Here is a 22,574-nt window from a genome sequence, read left to right as displayed (position 1 = left end):
CAAATTCACCTTCACTTGATTATAAAAAAATGTTTTAAAAATACTCTTCAAAGTGACTGGTATGATTGCTAAGGGTTAGCTCTCAACTGTGTTCAGATATATCTTCTGTATATTCCTGCACTACTTAAATGTTTCTGGCTAATGTAGGCTGAACGTTTTGGTATGCTGGGATAAAATGAAAAAGGTGAACACATTATAGTAGAATTTTCTGGACAAGGATACGAAACTTTAAATGTGTTCTCTCAGTCCTCCAAACTGAACTTTCTGTTAATAGTTAATTTCTTATAGTGGTGTTGCTCTATTCTTATTTAAAGTGGTAGTAGAAGTAAGTGTTTTAAAGGAATATAGAAATTATAATTAGCACTGTTCAAAAATCGTGCTTGCAAAGTGTGAGTTGTGCATTTTTTGACTGGAAACTTTATTACTTTTATCAAGAGAAAGAGTTTGGGGGCTACTTTATTAGTAGTTAAGTATAATGCATGGGTTTTCTCTAAGCGCTTTCAGGGTCATTAATTTCTTTTCTAATCCAAGTCTGTTTGGTAACCCCAGCTTTTACACAGGCAGTTTGGCACTCCAGGAGTTGTAGGACATTCCCTAATGGAATTTTTGTCTAGGCGAACAAAGTGTTCCTAGAGTGTAAACCTGAATGTCCTAAACAAAATTATTTCCAACAGTTTAAAACTTGGTTATAAATAGCAATACAGGACTGAGAGTATTACATTATTGGCATAAAACTAAACAATTTATCTGAAACAAATGTGTACCATGAGATTCAAACATTTTGAAATGTTTTCCAATATTGAAATCAGATACATGAATAAATTTAAAATGTTTAGGTTTTTATAAATAAATCGCAAATTAAATTTAGGTATTAGGGGCTCAGTGTGTAACACAGTGATGAAATGCTTGCCTGGTATGTATAAGCTCTGGATTTGATCCCCAGCACTCTTTAAAAACTTACATATTAAATTCATGGATAATTTTTATTTTGAGTGAAAAATAGTTGTATAATTACAAAGTGTACAGCCTATGTAGATAGTATGCTTTCTTCAATAGAAAGTTTCTTTTTCCTATTTTTCCTCTACAAAGATATAGCTAAAGGTGTAATTTTTTAATTTGTGATTAAGTGCAATGTTTCACAGATATTTTCATCAACAAGCATATTTTAGAAAGGAAAAATAAACTTGTATTCTCTAGAATTTCTTCTCTACCTCATACCTGTCCCAAGTTTATATAGCAATTGTCTTGAGGAAACACTTGCTTATTTCATATAAATGCAAAGTCTTGGAGATTTTCATTAAACCACAATTTATTCATTTCCATTTTAGAACTCAAAATGTCCAGTAAAAGGTCACATTTTAGAAAGATGGGGAAAGCCTATCTAGGAGATTCATGTAATTTAAAAACACGAGGTATAGGCAATCAAATTCAAGCAGCAATGAACTAGACAAACTTTCATGTTAGAAGATAATACCTTTCCTGGTCTGTGAGATAACGTCCTCTTTTATGTGCTCAAGGGGTGACACGCTTTGCTCCACCATGCATTCGCTCTCATGATGTACTGCCTCAGGCTCCAAAGAAATGGGGCCAACTGACCATGAACTGAAAACTGTAAAACTGAGAGCCAAAATAAACGTTTTCTTTTCAGAAGCATATTGTCTCAGATATTTGTTAGAGTAATGAAAATCCAACTCACACAGAATCACTAATGATGGATTGAAAAGTGAAGAAAGTTAAAGTAACTTTTGAAATTTAAATAAACACAGCATTTAGTTTGAGATGACAGAGCTCAGCACTGTGTAAGGGAGGAGAATATTTCCATAGCTCTAACTTTAACTTTGCCTTTCTCTGGCCTCTAGGAGATCAGAAATATTAGGAAACACTGTCCTAAGTATGTGCACCATTCTCTCAATGAAATGAAGCTGCAATATGAATATATGGTAAATTAAATAAACTTCAACAGTAGATCATGAAATTGAAAGAAAGCCCATGATGACTATTTTCTCAGCATGATACATAATCTAGTTTGTGATACCCACAGAAACTGATTTAGGAAATGTGAAAAATAACTGAGTTGGGAGCTACAGCGTCGAGGCTGATTTAGTTCATGGGTATGTGAATTTTCATCCTAAGTCACTCCACCATCACACATGCTTCTTTAATTTAAAAGATGGTGACATTTGCATTAATAAGTGGCACACACCCTAAATATATGTTATACTATAAAGTAGTCAAAATTGGTGTTTTAACTACTATTTTCTTTCCATATCCCTGTTCTCAGTTGGCAGTACTACTTTTCCTTAAAAAAAATAGAACTAGAAATCTCCAGTTACAAATGAGGACTTCAATTTTCATGAGTATTTTTAGTTTGTTAAGAATATGTTTTTGTGTAAAGTATACAAATTAAGCAAGTATCTTTGTATTCTTTACTTTCTTATTTCCTTTTTGCATAACACAAACATAACACAAACATTCATTATTTTCTTATTTCCTTTTGCATAACACATTTCAGATGTGGCTCAAAGGGGCTCAGTGTGGCTAAGGTATTTGCTTCATCAGGAGTAAGAAGCAAATCTTGGTGGTATCCACACAGTGCAAAATCTGTAGTCATGAAGAATGTGATAGCTTGTAGATGCATGGCTTCTTCAGTCTAAATCTCAAAGTATGTCATGAACAGCCTGCAGGACCAAGAAAAAACTTAAAATAGGGGTGAAGCTATGCAGAGGGCCTCACTATGGCAATGCCTAACAGAACAAATTAATAGAGTTCCCACTAGGATAATGCCTAGTAGAGTCATTGCATTGTGGCCCTGTGGAGTCCCCTGAACCCAACACCAGTCTGGGAGAGCTGCAACTGTGGGCCATCATCAGAAATGTCATGGGAATGGAGCTGCCCTATGCCTTGAAGACCCAAGCTCCACCCCACTGTGTTCAGAATGTAGGACATTATTCTGGATTATTCAGGAATTTTTTGTTGTTGTTGTTGTTTACCCTTTGGAATTTGGACTCATGTTTAACCAATTATTCTTTTCCTCTGTCCTTTTCTTTCCCCCTTTAGAAATGGGAATATCTGTTCTATGCCTGTCTTACAATTGCATTTTGGAAGTAGATAATTTATTTGATTTCACAGGCTCACAAGATAGATGATCGCAGGACAGATCTTGCCTTGAGTCTCACCCATATCTTATTTAGGTGACATTCTGAATACAGAGTTTTTGAGTTGATACTGGAATGATTTTTTAAGGCTTTGGGAACTATTAAAAAGAATGATTGTATTTTGTTTGTGAAAAAGACAAGAGTTTTGAGGTCTTTGTTGGAATATTAGACTTCAACAAATGTTTCAACCTATTTAAGCATGGTTTTCTAACTCTCTTATATTTATTCTATTTTATTTTTTCCTCTGCTTGTTCATCATTATTTTCCAATTTTTCTATTTAGATTTTATCTCTGATATTTGTAATATAGTCTATCCATGCTGCCATCCAAGAAAACATTCTGGGTAAATTAACAAAAGTTCATTTCTCACAGTTCTGGAGGCTAGAAATCTAATATCCAGGTGCCAGCACATTTATCTCTTGAGGCCTGTCTCTCAGGCTTTTATGTGGGCATCTTCTGTGTGTCCTCACATGGCCATTTAGTCTGTGTTCTCATCCTAGATGTCTCTTTCTCGTAAAGACACCATGTCTATTGGATTAGGAACTCACTCTTATGACCTGATTTAGCCTCAATTACCTTTTTAAAGACTATATGCATAAACAGCAAGGATTGAGGCTTCAACATACAAATTTTGGGTGAAATAGTCCACAACCGGCATTCATAAATTTAATTTCAAGCGCTCCTCTTTTTCCCTATTTTTTTCAGTAGTAGTGTGTTTTTTCCTCCCACAGGTGAAATTCTGCCTCAGTTCTTTGAAGATATGTTAATTATAGTATATTTGAAGAAGATTCTTTCCCTTGCCTAGTATGAGAAAACAATTCTTTTCTGTTAGCTTCTTTTGTTTTCTGTCTCATTATTAGATTTTGACCTTCAATTTCTTGGGATTCCTTAGCTGTTTCAACATGTTTAACAATTATTAATTAAAGCTGTTTGAGATTGCCTTGGGTGAATGTGCCCTATCAACTGTGAATTTGGTAGAAGGATGATTTGGCAGGACTATTGTATTTAGAAACCCAACATAAATATATCTTTATGTCTTTTCTCTGGGGAAATTTATTTCTCCAATAGAAGATGTTTACCATCTGCTAAAAGGATACTGATTAACCTGACCTGTTACATTCTGGGGGTTGAGTTTATTGCAGGAAGAATGTTGGGTGCTTCTTATTTTCTGATGACAATATTATTTGATTACTTATTCTGTACAACACACTCTTATTTTTCTCATTTTTTTCTCTCACAATTCTAAGGTACATGAATTATACATATGCTACAAATGATAAATCAGAACTAGAAAGGATAAATAACTTTTGTGAAGTTTAGAAAATTATGAAGTGAAAAATTGTGTTAATCTTTCTGTAGAATGAAGGTTTTTTTCTTTTGATCTGTGATCAAAGGTTTTCAATTTCTACTGAAAATGTTAGAAAGTTTATTAATATTTTTGCCTATTTGATTGTTTATTTTGATCTTAATTCTCCAAAACAAATTTATTCCCAACTGCACATATCATTTTTTGTTACTATATATAAATGATTACACATGAAGGCATACATATATGGCATGTTTTGCTTTTGCCTATGTAAAAATACACTTCCAAAATCATGAGAAAGCTTTTACATATTCACATTATGCTAGGATCACAATATAGTAATAAAAGAGAGAATTATTCCATTATTATTTTTTCTAGTTGCAAACAGATTGTTTTACTGCTTTTATATTTAGAAACTGATTTTTTTCTGACATAGAAACTGTAGTTATCCTTTAACAATATAACTATAAAAGCAATTTTATCTTTTACTCATGGAGGAAACAACAAAGATGAGGTGAAACAACAAAAAAGAAAACAACATGGAGGAAACAACAAAGAAATGACCAACTGGCTTTGAATTTGTGTGCGTATGTGTGTGTGTATTTATCCTTAACTAGGGTTAGAAGAAAACTAGAAAAAAAATGCAATCACATGTATTTCACAAAGTGATTAAATATTAAAGTGAAAAGATATTGCCTTTCTACAAATTGTGGTAAATATTGATTGTGAGTGAAAAAATTATAAAACACTAAAGATGACAATGTGAACAATGAAGGCTCTTTTCTATCCTCATATCAGACAAAGTGGAATTCAAGCTGAAGTTAATCATAAAGGACAAAGAAGGACATTTCATACTGCTTAAGGGAATTATACATCAACAAGACATAACAATCATAAATAATATGCCAAAAACAATTTACATATGTCAAACAAAACCTTTGCAATTTCTATAATCAAATATATCACAATATAATAATAGTGGGTGACTTTACCACACCTCTCTCCCAACTGGATAGGTCCTCCAAATGAAAACCAAACAAACTATAAAGCAATCAATAATTTAGATTAACAGATATATATAGAATATTTTATCCATCAGTGAGAGAATACACTTCCTTCTCAGAAGCACATGGATGTTTCTCTAAAATAGACCAAATCTTAGGCCACAAAACAATTCTCAGAAAGTACAAAAATACAGAGATAATGTCTTGTATTCTATCAGAGCATAACAAAATAAAATTATAAATTAATGATAAAATGAAAAATACAAGCTACTCTAACATCTGGAAACTAAATAATATGCTATTGAATGATGGATGGATAGCAGAAAAAAATCAGAAATGAAATAAAAAAATTAGAGATAAATGAGAAAAGCAACAGTATATCAAACTCTCTGGGACACTATCAAGGCAGTGCTAAGAGGAAAGTTCATTGCATTGAACTCATTCATTAAAAGAATAGAAAAATCACCAAATAAATAACCTACAAAAGGACAAACCAAAACCAAAAGCAGTAGAAGCCAAAATAAATAAATAGATATAAAAAATAAAGTCAGAGCTGAAATCAGTGAAATTGAAACTAAAGAACAATTTAAAAAATTGACAAAACAAAAAGTTGGTTCTTTGAAAAAAACTCAATAAAATTGACAAACCATTAGCCACACTAATAAAAAGAAAAAGAGAGAAAATTCTAATTACTAAAATTTGTGATAAAAAAGGAAATATCATGACAGACACTAATGAGATACAAAAGATAATTAGAAACTATATTGAAAGTTTATACTCTAGGAAAATATAAAATCTTGAAGACATTGAAAAATTTCTAGAGACATATGACCTACCCAAACTGAATCAGGAGGACTTAAACAGATTATTTTAAAGCAATGAAACTGAAGATGCCATCAGAAGCCTAATGAACAAGAAAAGCTTGGGACCAGACAGATTCTCAGCTGAGTTCTACAAGAGTGTCAAAGAATAATTAACACAAATACTTCTCAAATAATTCCATGAAATATAGTAAGAGAGAACCCTTCCAAAGTCATTCTATGAGGCTAATATCAGTCAGATACCAAACCAGACAAAAACATATCAAAGAAAGAAAACTTCAGACGAATATTCTTGATGAACATAAATGCAAAACTTCTTAATAAAATTCTGGCAAATTTCATGCAAAACATATTAAAGGGGCTGGGACTGTAGCTCAGTGACAGAACACTTGCCTAGCAAATGTGAGACACTGGGTTTGATCCTTAGCACCACATAAAACTAAACAAATAAAATAAAGACATGTTGTCCACCTAGTAAAACTACAAAAAAAAATTAAAACATATTAAAAAGATCAAGTGGTGTTTATCGCAGGATTTCAAGTTTAGTTCAACAAATGGAAATCAATAAATATAATTAATCACATCGATAGACTTAAAAACAAGAATAAGATGGTATCTCACCATCTCACTCCAGTAAGATTGGCAGCCATTATGAAGTCAAACAACAAGTGCTGGTGAGGATGTGGGGAAAAGGGTACACTTGTACATTGCTGGTGGGACTGCAAATTGGTGCGGCCAATTTGGAAAGCAGTATGGAGATTCCTGGGAAAGCTGGGAATGGAACCACCATTTGACTCAGCTATTGCCCTTCTCGGACTAGTCCCTGAAGACCTTAAAAGAGGGTACTACAAGGATACTGCCACATCGATGTTCATAGCAGCACAATTCACAATAGCTAGACTGTGGAACCAACCTAGACGCCCTTCATTAGATGAATGGATAAAAAAAAAATGTGGCATTTATACACAATGGAGTATTACGCAGCACTAAAAAATGACAAAATCATGGCATTTGCAGGGAAATGGATGGCATTAGAGCATATTATGCTAAGTGAAGCTAGCCAATCCCTAAAAAAAAAGCCAAATGTCTTCTTTGATATAAGGAGAACAACTAAGAACAGAGCAGGGAGGAAGAGCAGGAGGAAAAGATTAACATTAAACAGGGATGAGAGGTGGGAGGGAAAGGGAGAGAGAAGGGAAATTGCATGGAAATGGAAGGAGACCCTCATTGTTATACAAAATTACATATAAGAGGTTGTGAGGGGAAAGGGAGAAAAAAACAAGGGAGAGAATTGAATTACAGTAGATGGGGTAGAGAGAGAAGATGGGAGGGGAGGGGAGGGGGGATAGTAGAGGATTGGAAAGGTAGCAGAATACAACAGTCACTAGTATGGAATTATGTAAAAACGTGGATGTGTAACCGATGTGATTCTGCAATCTGTATATGGGGTAAAAATGGGAGTTCATAACCCACTTGAATCGAATGTATGAAATATGATATGTCAAGAGCTTTGTAATGTTTTGAACAACCAACTGAAGAAAAGAAACTGAAAAAAAGATGGTATCTCAATAGATACAGAAAAAAATCATTTCACAAAATACAACATCCATTCATGTTTAAAATAATAGAAAAATAGGGATAGCAGGAATATACCTCAACACTGTAAAAGCTATATATGCTTAACCCAAGGCCAACATCATTCTAAATGGAAAAAAAATTGAAAACACTCCCTCTGAAAACTGGAACAAGACAGGGATGCCCTATTTCATCACTTCTATTCAACAGTGTCTTTGAAACTCTAGCCAGAGAAATTATGCAAAACAAAGAAATTAAAGGGATAGGAAAAGAAAAGAAAGTATAGGGGAAAAAAAGCTCAAACTATCCCTATTTGTGGACTACATGATTCTATATTTAGAAGACTCAAAAATGCCACCAGAAAGCTTCAAAGTCTCATAGGTGAATTCAGTAAAGTAGCAGGATATAAAGTTAACATCCATAAATCAATTTTATTCCTATATATTTATGATGAATCAACTGAAAGAGAAATTAGGACAACTACTCCATTCACAATAGCTCAAAAAAAGGGACTCAATCTAACAAAATAGGGGGAAAACCTCTCAATGAAGACTTCAGAACACTAAAGAAAAAAATTGAAGAAGACTTTAGAAAATTGAAAGATCTCTCATGTAATATCATACATGGGATGGGCAGAATACTGCCAATATGGCCATATTTTCAAAAGCACCATACATATTTAGTGCAATTCCTATTAAAATTCTAATGATGTTCTTCATAGAAGTTGAAAAAGCATTCTTGAAATTCATTTGGGAAAATAAGAGACCAAGAATAGCAAAAACATTCCTTACAGAAAAAAAAATGAAGCAGGAGGCATCACAATATCAGACCTTAAATTATACTACAGATCTATAGTGTAGTCACTATAGATGGGAATAGTATTGGCACCAAAACAGATATGTAGACCACTGGTACAGAATAGAAGACACAGAGACAAACTCACATAAATACATTATCTCATATTAGACAAAGGTGCCAAATATACACATTGGAGAAAAGACAGCCTCTTCAACAAATGGTGTTGGGAAAACTGGAAATCTATACATAGCAAAATGAAATTTAACCCCTCTCACCCTGCACAAAACTCAACTCAAAGTTAATCAAGGACCTAGGCTTTATACCAGAGACCCTATACTTACTAGAAGTAAAAATAGGACTAAATCTATATCATGTCACCTTAGGAAACAACTTCCTTAACAAAACTCCTAAAGTTTGATGGTACCAAACTAAAAACCCTCTTCAAAGGAAAGGAAACAATCAACAATGTGAAGAGAGAGCCTACAGAATGGGAGAAAATCTTTGCTATCTGCACCTCAGGTCAACCATTAATCTCCAGGATATATAAATAACTAAAAAATCTTAATGCCATACGAACAAACAAATAACCCAATTAATAAATGGACTAAGGAACTGAACAGGCAAATCTCAGAAGTAAAATTGTTCATCAAATATATGAAAAAAGTATTCTATATCTCTAGCAGTTAAAGAAAAGAAAATTAAAACTACACTGAGATTTCATCTCACTCCAGTCATAATGGCAATAATCAAGAATACAAGTAACAATAAATGTTGGCAGGGATGTGGGGAATAAGATAAACTCATACATTTCTGGCAGGACTGCAAATTACTATCCTATGTAAACATATTGTTACAGGACCAACGTAATTCTACATCATTTCCAACCAGAGGAATGAGAATAATATGTCAAAAAACACTCTACTGTAATATATAACTAAAAAGAAAAAAAATTTAAAATCAATGTTTCTGTAGTAGTATGAAAATTGGGATTCCTTGTTCTGCCATCTTGCTGTAATTGTCTAATCAGTGAGTCACATGAATTCTTCCTCAGGTAATATGTGTTTATTTTTTAGAGACTTTTTTTTTTTGGTCCTGCCATATTTTCTTAACTTTTTATGTTTCTTGTAGTGCTGCATTGGTGTCTGCAAATGTAAGAGGAGCACCCGTCTCTCAGGCTCTTTAGACTGGCTGTTAACATGGGAAAGCCTTCACAACTCTGACTTGTAGAAATTCTGGGAGTCTCTCATACATTTCCTATAGATGTGCATGTTCCATTCCTCTGTCTCTTCCTAAAGGAGAAGTCTCAGGTTTCAGAGTTGTTCATCTTTTCTAAATCTCACAAAGTTGTGTCTGCTCTATTTAGGCACCTATATCTTTTCTTTGTTCTTAGCCTCCCCCAGTGTTCAAACCATATTGATCCTTCAGTACCCTGGGTGTATTCGTTTTTTCACCACTGGGACTAAACAGCCCAACCAGAACAATTGTAGAAAACGAAAAGTTGATTCTAGACTCATAGCTTCAGATATATTAGTCCAGAGATAGAAGAGTTCATTCCTTGGGGCTCAAAGTGAGGCAGGACATCATGGTGGAAGTGTATGGCTGAGGGAAGCAGCTCACATTAAGATCAAGAAGCAGAGAGAGAGATCTCCACTTGCCAAATACAAATATATACCCCAAAGCCACAACCCCAATAGAGTTGGATGATCTTAGCAGGCTATATATATTTTTTTTTTCTGTACCAAGGACAGAACCCACCCAGCACTGAGCCACATCACCATCATTTCCAGCCCTTCTTATTTTTTATTTTGAGACAGGGTCTCTCTATGTTACTTAGGGCCTCACCAAGCTGCTGATACCATCTTTGAATTTGTGATCCTCCTGCCTCAGACTTAGCAGGCTTTTGATAAAAGAAAAAAGTTATAATAATTATTAAACAAATAATTTTAACACTATGTCAAACACTTGCAAAATTTGATGGTATTTAACATTTTAACCTAATCTTAGAATGTTCAGATTTATTTATACACATATATCTATACTTATGTATAAATGTTGTCATATGTTTAGCCTCAAATTCTGGATGTAACACGATGCTTTTGTTTTGTTGCCTTGTTTAAGAGGTAGAACAAAAACTCCAAAATACCAATATTTGCAAGTTTATTTCCTTGTTAATAGGGATGAAATTTTATTTTAAGAGAATTTTTCATTTAGAGGTGGATATGAGGGAGGAAACGATTTTAGTGAATCCTTAATTATACTCATATAAGAAAGCACTTACCTTTTGTAAAAAGCTGAATGAAGTAAAGTAACCCCAGAACAGACATTTAAGACTAAGATAATTACTCTGTTTAATAATAGAAACTATGCCTTTGGAAATACTTATTATAAAATGGTTATTTTGTACATCTGGACCTGAACTAAATTATGCCTTTAATGTGGTATCCATTCCTCTTAAATCATGTTTGCAGTTAGCAAGTAATGGTTTACAGAAGAGGCAGAGCGAACATGTAAATGATGAAAGAACAGTTCTTAGCTGGAGAATAAAAAAACTGTAATTTATCTAAGTGTATATCAGTGAGGATCCATTTGGCAAAATAGAGACTATTTGGTAGTTCAAGTCTAGAGAACTTAACTGAAGAAATTGGTTAAATCATTTGATGGAAAAGGCTGAAAATTATAACTATCCCACTATCTCAATGGGAGGAGGATACATTGGAGATCAGAAACCACAGAATTTTGAACTGAGTTTGAACTGAAGCCATGCTACTCTCTCAGGAACCAGAGCCACTAAGTGAAGGTCACAGCAATGGCACAGAGTTACAAAGGACATGAAGGCCACATCCAGGGCCATCAGTGGAGACAGAGAAATAGGGAGAGATACTCTTGACTCCTCTCTTTTCCACTCATTATCATTTCTTCCTCGTCCCTTCCCTGAAATCTTCCACAATTGCCTTCCACTGAATAATTTAAAGTGAAGCCAGAGAGTAAGGGAATTTGTAAAACATAGTTTTCAAGAAAAGAGTAAGACATGAATTGGCAGTAAATAAGCTAATGACAAACACAAGAGGAAATCTTCTGAAATTCACAAAAGCATTTTTAAAAATGTCAGCTTGGCCAAGTGCAGTGATGCACACCTGTAATACAAGCAGCTCAGGAGGATGAGGCTAGAGGATTGAAAATTCAAAGCCAGCCTCAGCAACTTAGTGAGGACCTGAGCAACTTGTCTCAAAATTAAATAAACAAGCTGGAGATGTGGTTCAGTGGTCAAGTGCACCTGTGTTCAATTCCTGCTACAGAAAGAAAGGAAGGAAAGAAGGAGGGAGGGAGGGAGGAAAGGGAGGAAAGAAGGAGGGAGGGAGGGAGGAAAGGAAGGAAAGAAGGAGGGAGGGAGGGAGGGAAGGAAGGAAGGAAGGAAGGAAAAGGAAATAAAAACTTTGGCCTGTTATTAATTTCTGTGTAAACAAGAAAAGCCTCCTTAGCTAAGAGGAACTAAGCAAAGATCTGGAGACCTCCATGAGGTTAGTATAGTGGTGCAGGTTATTATAGTAGTCAGTTTGATGAGTTCTAGTAGCAATATGGAAGTAGATTAAACAGTTGTGGTTTAAATTATAATTTGTACTGGTGTATAACTGTGTTAATTATAATACCCCCAAAATTCACACTTAAAAATCATTAGATGCAGATACAGAGGATTCCCTAGACAGAATGTAACTTCTAAATTGATAATTAGAACTTTAAATTAATTTATAATCTATCCAAGCAAGGACTGAAAAAGGAAGAATTTAACAACTCTTATCCACAAAGCCAAAAGCCCAGAGCATATATCACAGGCTTAGATATCATGTTGCCATTTAAGCAATACGTAAAAACAAATCTCTAAGGCTCACGTAATATTGGATAATTTCTACTTTCTTTTGATTAAGAAGACATTTTATAGGAATGTTTAAATCAAACTGACTTTACATTTTCATTGAAGTGTGATATATCTTCTTATGCCTAACATTCCACATTCTGTAATTAAATGTCTTTTTACAAGGTGCTTTTTAAATGGTATTTCTGAAATAACTCTTTATTTTCCCTGTATCTATTCCCTCAATGAGTTGATATGCTCACTTATTTCAAAATATGTCTTGCAATTTGTAATTTTTTTCCTCTTTTACTCACTTTAATTTATCTGTTCTAAAAAAAAAAAAGTCTTTCTTTCCCTGGTCACTCCATTTCTAATCACTTCTCAAGATAATTTAAATATTTTCTTACATATTCTATTCTTATTTAGTATCTTCTCTATCATTTGGCTAAGTGTTATATATTGACATTCAAGATAATAAACAAGATATTTTTCCGGTTTTTAACTCTATTGTTGTGTAGAAAAGGATGTGGACTAAGCTTGCAATTTCAATGAAATTGAATGTGAGTTATATCAATTTGTTTCTGTTAAATTAGCTCTGTTGATTTAAATAGTAAATAAAATTAATATTTTTTAAAATAGTAAATATTTTTTCTATATTTACTAGAAATCACTTTTATATATCTGATATAGGGCTAAGTGACAAAAGATATATGAAAGATGGGGTGCAACAGCCATATACTGTGAAGATTGATGCAGAACACCTCTTGCCACTATATTTCAAGTACATTGTAATTTATCCTGTGAATCACACTGTTGGCATGGTATTGCACCCAGGCCCACAGGTCCTCATCTCTTTCCATATCTCTTTCATTATATACTAAGCTCTATGTTATACACGAGTGCAACATTATTAAAAAGTTTCAATTTCTTTTTTAGGTTAAACATATCATTAAGGTTGGAGGTGTATCCTTATAGATTCTAGGATGCCCTGATAGATACTATTGCATTACAGAATCGCTCCTTTCTACTTTATAGCCAAATTTACCTAAATCTTACCTTCCAGTACCTTTAGATGCACCATTAGATTCAGAGATAAGACCTGACATGCAGTTTGTCCTGTGCTCGCACAATTGTGAAAAGCTTAATCACAATAATAGATCCCTAACTGCATCACTCATATTATTTTTTATCCTTACTCAATCACTAGCTGATTTAGAAATTTTCCTATAAACAGTTCTATTAAACACAACTGATATAATTTAAATCTTGAAAGTCTCTCAGTCTCCGTGGCACTATTGGGAGGAGATGAAACATTTAGTAGGTGGGGCCTAGTGGAAGCAAGTTAGATCCTAATAGACATAACCTTGATGGCAATATCAGGAACCTAACCTCTTCTCTTTCTCTGTTGATTTTACTTCTTAGCTGCCATTACATAAACAGATTCTTCCAACACATTCTCATGTCATGATCTGCTGCCTCACCATAGGCTCAAAAGCAGAGAAGACAACTAAACTTAAGCCAAAGCAAACATTTTCTTCATTAACTTGATTTATCTCAGGTATTTGTTACAGTAATGGAAAGCTGACTGGAACAACAACTTTCAGGACAGGTTCACTAAAAATAGTACCTAATAGTGTTAATTGTAAGGCATTCATAGCACCATTTTCAGTGGTAAAGAATGCCATACTGGGGAATTGTCCTGGCCAATTATACTGTTATAGTCTGCACATGTACAAATATGTAACAATAAACCAAACTATTATGTACAATGATAAAGGACCAATAAAATATGAAAAATTGCCAGTACACTATCATAATTTTTGGCTATCATTTAAAGTATCATAATTAAATTAGACACTTGTACCAAAATACCTAGAGAAAGCAAGGCTTAACACAACAAAATAGTTGCTATCAGTAATATTTTAGGTAAAATAGGATTTTAGAGAAAATAGGATGATAATTTAACTGATTAGGTGTTTCTAATTGTACTGTATTACTTAGAGAGGAGGGGAAAAACAGTGTGGATCTTCAAATTCATAGCTTATGGTCACAGAAAGTGATAAGTTTATAATTACTTTAAAATAAACTTTTATTCTTTTTAGACATTGAGCCAAGATCATAAAAACCACATCTATAGTCCTAATTTGTGGGTGATTGAACTGCAATGTAAATAAATTCACAGTTACCTAAGGCCTCTTATATTAAAATTAAGAAACCAATTAGAGAGGAGTGGGTTACTGAAAAGTGGGATGGAAGCATATGTGTGAATTTTTATAAAACTAGGGATCTTTTAGTATGTTGAGACCCTCTGCCAGGAGAATAACCATTTTTTTTCCCTGATATGTATGGTTTCCTCTTGATTGGAGAACCAATCACCATGAAGGGGGGAGTGTGCTGATTTTTTTAAGAGCTATGTCTACCTCTTCTTATTGTTTCTAAAACAAAACCAGATTCAAATCTGAAGAACTCATGGGATAAGTTACAAATTATATCTTCTAAGAAGTGATTGAATAATTTAATATTTTTCCAACTTAATACTTCTTGAGGGTGAGAAAGGTGGAATAAAATAATGTTGGATCAACTTATATTTCTTGGCATATATTTTGGACTTGTATTATCTCTGTTACCACTATATTATCTTGAGAAGTTCAGGAGACAAACATCTTTTTAGGCTCTTTGACTGAACATGGGTACAAAGGTGATCAATACTGAATGAAATAAAAATGACTGAACTCATTTGATATTCTGTAGAAGATATCTAATGTTTTAATGAGGTTGGGTGTTGAAGTATATTTTTCATGTAAAAACTACTAATTTATTCCCAAACTAATTTTGTAGACTACCCAGAGAACAATCTCTTCAACAAGCCTATGAAAAAGCATTTTTGAGATAGCCTGTCCCCTTGTTGGAAAACTCTGTGGTGGCTATTCTCTGTAGAATGAGAATTTCCATGAGATCTGCTGCCAGATCACCAACTTTTAATTCATTGAGGGTGCTATATTTTAGGGTGTCAGTGACCAAGTTGTGGTAATTGATTGACAGAGACAGGATAGGCATTGTTATCATCATAGAAGGCACAGAAGAAGCGATAATTAAAGTACTCTGACTAGTATAGACTATTGATTTTGGCTAGTTGATCCTTGAGGAAGAGTCTTCTACACTGTAAAATATTTGTCCTATGAAATTCTTGCTTTTTTTCAAAGACATATGCATCTGATTACCATATGATTGGAAATTGGGTAAAAAGATTGTCTGACTTAGAGGAAATAATTAGATAAGGGCACTGAACTGACACTAAACTCTAGAAACTCACAATGTCATTGGGCCACCCCGTGAGAGCATAGGCATAGGAAGAACAGGTGATAAACTGACTGTTGATTAAGATTCATCTCACAGTGGGCCTAATGTGTCATGAAATTTTTCACCATTATTTCCATGGTATGGAATGGACATATCAGCACCTTAAATGCTCTCAACATTGGTTCCATTGTCCATCTTGTGAAGGTTATTCCAGTTGAAATACCAAGTGGAAGAGAGAAAATATCTCTTCAATAGCACATTCTGGAAGGGATCACAGAAAATACTGACAGCAGTAAGGGTGGGTGATTCCTATCATATCTCCTTTGATCTTTCCTACTTGATTGATACAGAAGACAGGTTGGATTATGAAGAATTAAAGTGTGCTTTCAAAAACTTAATCAACTGTAACTACATTTGCTATTCCAGATGTGGGTTTGTAACTAGAACACATTAAAACATCTTTTGGCATCTGGTATGCTTTGTTGGTCCAGTGAAATTTTGCCTTTTTTAAGTAAAGTCAATCCGAAAAAGTTGATTCCAAGCTAGGTAATCAAGAACATATATTCATTGTTTAATTGCAAAACTTTATCAAATCTCTAACTCAAACTTTCCTAAACAGGCTCTCCCCCAATGTGAAATTTTACTGGCTCATTCCATTTGTCAACATTTCTGCTGATAATATCAAGCCAAATGGAAATAAAAATCATATTAAGAATTGTGATTACTGACAAGGATTCCAGAAGGAATGAAATAAAATCATAAAAAATATTTTTTGCTACCACAAAAAATATTTCCATATTTATTTTGAAGGTGTGCTGATATAATCAGAAGTAAAGAGTTGTAGTACCACAATCCTTCACAGCAGTGTTTATGAAAGAAATGGTTTGAGAATCTTTCCAGTAGGTGGAATTTTGTGTTCTGCATTAATACTTTTTTTTTTTTTAAAAAAAGATGTTGAAAAATGTAGATCTACATTGATTGATGAATAATCATAAATTGTCTGGGACATTGGTGCCTTGGAACTTTGAAGCCTGATTTGGAAATTTGAAGCATAATTTTTTCCATATAAAACTATATATAATAATACCCTTATTAATCCATCCATCTAGAGAGAGTGTGTGTGTTTCTATGGCTATCATGTATAATGCTGTAATAAACATGGGAGTGTGATATGTCTTCAAGTTATGTATTTCAATTCCACTGAATATATAATAGGAAGAAGGATTGCTGGATCATAATGTAGTTCTATTTGAAATTTTATGACGGCTGTCCATACTATTTTCAACAATGGTTGGGCCAATTTATATTTCCACCAACAGTATAGAAGGATTCCCTTGTCTCCACATGTTAACCCTTGTTATCTTTTTTTTTTTCTTATATTGGCCGTATCAACTGGTGTGAGGTGGTGCCTTCTACCACATATTTAAAGTTGTCAGATAATTAGGGATATTGAGAACATTTCATGCACCTATTGGACATCTGCCTGTCTTCTTTATAAAAATGTCTAATCAGGACTTTTTCCCATTCTAAAATAAGACATATTTTCTATTGAGTTCCATGAATTCCTTACATATTAACCACTTATCAGAGATCTTAAATGTTCACCATGCATTCACACAAATAGTGAATAAGTGAGGTGACAGTTGTGTTAACTAACTATATAGTGGTAATCACTTTACGTTTTCTGAACTGTCATTTGCAATAAGGCTGAAAACAAAAGAACACCAAACATCTTTTTAGAAACATATAGAATGGAATCTCTTAGAACTATCTTTCAGAGTTGGCATAATTATTCAAGTACATTCTTATATACTAAAATAACAAACAATATATGGTTCTCCTTATCTGAAAAGAATATGGAATAGCTAGTGGAAAAAGCAAATATAAATATCAGCTATGAAATGTGACCAGCTTGAAGAAAGTAAGGGACACAGTGTTTATAATAACTGCTTTTTATATAAAATCTGTGTATTTATTATGCCCTGTCTCATTCCATTCTCCTGTCAGTTGAAATAAAATGTGTTAATAACAGTACCATTATGCATCAGGACTTAGGAAAAGCAACAAGTCTGTGACAGTAGAAGTAGACCAAAAGACAACCAAAGATTAATAAGTCCCATTGGGGAATGAGTTAGCATCTATTTTTTTGTACAAGTAATTGCATTGTGTTCTATGGAAACATTATTTAACTAGTATCTGGTATAGGAAGTTAAGAATTTAAAAAAATTAGGTTGTATACATACAGGAATGACTAAGAAGTGAACTGTAGATGGTTTGTACTATGTTAGCCTAGAAAATTTAAACTACAATTCTGAGAATCTCCTTTACCAGTATGGATCTGGAAATAATTATAAAGGTTAAGTTAGGCTTGAGAAAATCCAACATGGCATCTTGAATTACTACAAGACATAGTTAAAAAAGGAAGCCACTATCATCACTGGACTTGAACATTGCTGAATATAAAGTGTTTATTCCTCAAACGTGTTTGAGCTCAAAATTGTGTAATGTCTCCACTTTTGATTAATACTGAATGTTTAAAAGTTCCCTGACAGTGATGTCTTTTTCACCTCTCATTAATTTATTCAATTACCATTAATGTAAGAGTTTATTTCACAGAAGGAAATTTTGCATAGTATTGGAAGATACAAAATTCTGTAGAAAAAAAATGTGTGTAACAGATTACAGGAGTAGCAAGGATGGTGTGATGTTGCAGTAGTAGTGTTGTAAGGTAAATATCATGGGTAAAGTGAAACTTAAGTTCGAATTTGGAGTCAGCCAAGTAATTTTCTGAGGAAAGACAATTACAAAAGCAGGATACAGCAAAGGGCAAAGACCTTTAACATGGAGGGTGCTAGGAATGATTTCAGGAATAACAGAGTGTTACTGGGGGGAAGTAAACAAAAAAGAGGGAAAAGAGATGATAAGTAGTAGCTGAGATGCAGGAGATCAAAATATGGGGATCAAGGCAATATTTTTAATGGAAGAAATTATAAGCTACACTGTTGAAAATATTCTAGTAAAGAGAAAAAACAATAATGACATAAGAGAGTGGTGCTAGTTTTTGGAGTTTTGTCTTTTACAGGTAAGACATGATGACCAAAAGCACAAGTATAGCTACTGGCTTTATTTAAGCAGGCATGCATACACTTCTTCCCTAACAACATCAGAGTAAGGTGTGGTATCCTCAAGAAAAAATTCTATGCTGTAATTTCTGTTTTCTTAATATAATAGGAAACAAGGTTATCCAATTAGAATAAGGGTGGAAGAGACTTGGGGGTGTGAAGAATGAAGAAAAAGCATGGAATAGTTTAGGAGAACAGAGGAAAGCATGCAACCCATGATAAAAGTAGAATCCTGAAACAGTTCTAAAGGAGCAATTGGAGTTAGTGACTGTGATCATGGCTATAGGATTTTTTTTTCACTCACATTCAGTTGTGCAGTAAATTGAATTTCATTATGATTGGTGATTTACCAGGAGGGTAAAATGAGGTTATAAAGAAATAAAGGATTATACTTATGAATTTGATTTTAATGAGAATCATAGACTGCAATTTTTGTGATATCTTTAACATGCTTCAGAATTTTTTGAAGAAATTTTAAAAATACAAATTACAGTCCTGGGTTCCTTTAGTTTGTGGAATATCCTGAGAATTTGCATCCAGAACCATTTTGCAGGTGATATTCCAACCATTAAACTTGGAGAACTATTCTCTTAAGATAGTCTAAAGAGTCTGTCATTTCTTGTTTTGTTCCTCCCTTGTGCTATCATTCTCTGACAACATTTCTCTGCATTGTACATATTTGCTAATTGGTTCACTCACTCATTTTGTTAATGTTAATATGCTTGAAATTATCCATATTTTTTCCTAAAACATTTGAGATAAATATGATCCATATTCATATAATAATAACTGCCTTTCATCATTTTGTTTTCAGTTTCTCCTGGCTATAGTGTTGTTAAGTAGAGTACTTCTTATGATTTTTAAAATTAAGTTTGCAAATAATAATATGATAATTATGAATAGCTTATAAATTCTTTGCAAGATACATATTATTTTTTGATCTAAAAATTAAAATGGATTTTAATATATTAAAAAAATAAACTCAAATTCCACCAAAGCCAGCATACAAAAATATGCAAAAAATATTTTTCAACAGATACATTTCTCTGTAACAGAAGAAAGCAAATCTGTATTGATAGCAGTTTAAGTAAAACTTCATTGTTGTGGAAACTGGAAGGACACTTGTAAACTTCTATCAGTACAGAAAATATATTAGAGGTTTTCTCTCTCTACAAATCAGTGTGCCATATCTGGCAATAGGATGATGTTGTCTTTGAAGAGAGTCAGCAGGAGCTCCAGGAGGAACATTTGGTGAGGAATCTGCCAACTGCTTTTATTGCCTTCGGAACTACCTCCAAGTTACAGGTATTTCCAGTTTTGTTCTGCAGATCATTTGAGCTCCATCTGTGGATGATGAATATTTTTTAGTATGCTATTACAAATTATGGCTTTAGGCACTGTTGTACCCTCTTCTTGCAAATTCAGCTACATAAAATATTGTATCTCTTGATTCTCTGGGTATATTTCCACAGTAGGAAATGCAGTGAGAAAAATGGGGACACTCTTTTCTGTTGTAATTTGTTGTTGTTGTTTCCAAAGAAAAGAGACAGTAGGAAAAGGGAAGGGAAGGAAAAGGAAGCAAAAGAAAGGTGGAAGTTGTCATTAATTTTGTGCTTAAATAAGTGGTTATTAATTCTAAAGTATAAATTCCCAACTTAGTCAATACTAACCATTTTCTGAGAAAGTTAAAAGCATCTGTACGTAACTTTTATTTATTTTTTATTAGTTGTTCAAAACATTACAAAGTTCTTGACATATCATATTTCATACATTTGATTCAAGCGGGTTATGAACTCCCATTTTTACCCTATATACATAATGCAGATTCACATCGGTTACACATCCACTTTTTTACCCACTGCCATACTAGTGTATGTTGTATTCTGCTGCCTTTCCTAACCTCTACTATCCCCCCTCCCCTCCCCTCCCCTCCCCTCCCATCCCCTCCCTTCCTGTACATATAATAAAAACTTATGAAGTAACCAGATAGTCTCAAGTAATTTGGTTTTAAATAAGGAGGATTTGATTATGTTCATATTGTGGATACTTTATATGTATGCTCAATTTTTAATTAATTGTAATACATTTTAATAGAATTATTTCTATAAGTTAATACTTTTAAAATATATTTTGTAGTTTTATTTATTACTTGTCAGACAAAATCCTGATAAGTTCTTAGAACATGAAATATTGTATACTGAGCCTGCATATAGACTTAGGGTTCTGGGCAGTCAATTATGATAGAAATTGGAGTAAGACGAGATTACATTCTAGAGACAGAAAAGAAGCTCCAGTTAGATGATTGAAAAAGCAAAGCACCAAGAGTTTGGCAATTCAAATTAGTTAATTTTATACAGAACCAAATTAGTACATAGTATAATAAAAGCAGAAGGATTTGTATCTTTTTCTCTTATTTTTCCATGGTGTGTTGGAAACATTGTGAAGCACTTGTTGAAATAAATTTGCACAATAATCTGGACACTCCTCAGAATCTGTGACTTTAGAAAATGTTTTTTTTTTTTTCTGTCTCTAAGATATTCATGCATTTTTTTTTCTTAGTCTATTATTGTAGTAAATTTCATTATTAGATGTCTTAAAAAGCCATCCTAAGATGGGATCCAAGATGATGGGCTAGAGGAAGGCTGCATTCTGTACTCCATAAACTGGGATCCAAGCAGTGGGAATACTGTTCCTCTGGGAGTTATTAGAGAACCTCCAACAGCTGTTCCAGTACAGGAATCCCAGCTGCCTTGCCTGTGCAGGTCCATAGGCCACAGCGTCAGCACAGGACCCCCTGCCACTTGCCCACACAGGACCCCCAGCTGCTGCCCATGTGCAGGACTTTTGGCTGCCACTCCCATGTGTGGACCCCTATGTATCAAAGTGGGGCTCCCTCAGTCACCTCCATCTTGAGACACTGCAACCATAGCCATAGTCCCCTACACATGGTAGCCTGCATCTGGGGACCCTGGACAGGGTCTGGAGACAGCCGCCAACCACAGCACTGCATGCCACAGACCTGCATCTCTGAACATTCTGCCCAATGCCATCACCCTGCTCGATTGGACCCAGCAACCAATCTCTGAAAGCAGCCGCCTTCATCTTGGGACATCTGTGTTGCCATCTTTATTTGGAGCAACTCCCAGCTTGGCACTCTGGCTGGGGGCTAGAAGCAATATCTAGGTTCCTACAGTCCCCAACTCTCTCTCTCCCCCACAGCCACTAACCAGGCACAGTGCTTGTGGCTACATGGCCAATCTATAGCCTGCCTAAACTGCCCAATAAAAAGCAGCTCTCCATGACAGGTGCACAGCCCCCAGAGTGCAGCCTTCAGTGATCTCCAGAGAGAAAGGTTCCTGATTGGGAAGAAGAAAGGGAGGGGGTGAGTGAGACACAGTTTAAAGACTAAATTAGAGACCAGGAATTTTGAGGTCTACAGGCAATATAAAGAGATAATATCAGGCACTTATATCACACAAACAGGGGCCCAAAGGAGATCCTTGGGGTGCTGTATCCCATTGAGGACAGGCAAGTGCTATACTCTACCTCCAGGAGCTCCATCTCAAGATCAACACTCCCACCCTAATAACATTCACCATCCTGAGGGTGGACATACCAGCAAACAACAGATAACCGCACCTAT

Source organism: Marmota monax, unplaced genomic scaffold (assembly GCF_021218885.2).
Source record: "Marmota monax isolate L192 unplaced genomic scaffold, Marmota_monax_Labrador192_F-V1.1 WCK01_AAM20220418_F8-fsc00002, whole genome shotgun sequence".
NCBI classification, from domain to species: Eukaryota; Metazoa; Chordata; class Mammalia; order Rodentia; family Sciuridae; genus Marmota; species Marmota monax.
This window is presented reverse-complemented; position numbering follows the sequence as displayed.